Below are 800 nucleotides of genomic sequence, written 5' to 3'. Positions count from 1 at the left end.
GCTAAAGAATTTCCACTATTGAATTTATTCAAACAGTATAAATTTTGCGATATAACTTCGGCAAATATGAATGCGTACAAAACCGCTTTCTTTTTATAGCTCTACTAATAAATCTTGTACAACTGAAAAGCATTGTAAATTCATTTAGTGTTGTTTGTTTGAATCTTTCCATCGATGTGTTAGGACTGCAACTGGTCAGTCTCTAATTGGCATATGTGCATACTGTGCGTATTGCCTCGCGTATTGCCCCATCGCACAAGCAAGTGGCTATCAGGACTCAGTGGCCGAGTGGATAACGCGATGGCGTTTGAAGCGAGGGTACTGGGTTCGAGCCCCAGAGTGAACATCAACTCAGATGCAGGTACATCCAGCTGACGAGTCCCAAATAGGACGAAACGCGCGTCCTGGATTCCACTGCTAGCCACTATCCATCTCTGAAGAGCATTGTATTTTTTAACGAAGTCCAATAATCAGAATAATACCGACTATTATTTGAGATATTCGTCATCTATGAAATCTATTTTACTTAGAGAGAAGTAGATAAAGCTTGCAGAAGTTAATATTTTTCTTCGACATGAACGCATGATATAAATGCTTATTAATCTTCAGCGAAATAGTATTTAACGAACATACACTAGTTTCCAACTTCGACTAATGTGTTATTGATTTATAATGTCCTTCAGAATTTGTATTTATTTCACTAAATACTAGAGAATTCCATGGAAACACTGGAAGTTAAATATTTTCTCACTTACAACCATTTGGTAACAGCTATTGAAATATACGCAGTCAAAGATGAA

The 800-nt window shown here is 37.0% G+C and overlaps 1 non-coding gene across 1 annotated transcript; it reads left to right on the top strand.

The window, feature by feature from the left end:
- The first annotated feature begins 277 nt into the window (after positions 1–277).
- Positions 278–343, top strand: Smp_tRNA_02144_Gln_TTG.1.1. Its single transcript has one exon. It is a non-coding gene (tRNA).
- Positions 344–800: the final 457 nt, after the last annotated feature.

The sequence above is a fragment of the Schistosoma mansoni genome, chromosome W (assembly GCF_000237925.1).
Source record: "Schistosoma mansoni strain Puerto Rico chromosome W, complete genome".
Classification (NCBI taxonomy): domain Eukaryota; kingdom Metazoa; phylum Platyhelminthes; class Trematoda; order Strigeidida; family Schistosomatidae; genus Schistosoma; species Schistosoma mansoni.
Note: the sequence above shows the minus strand (reverse complement) of the source record. Positions and strands in the feature narration are given on the sequence as shown.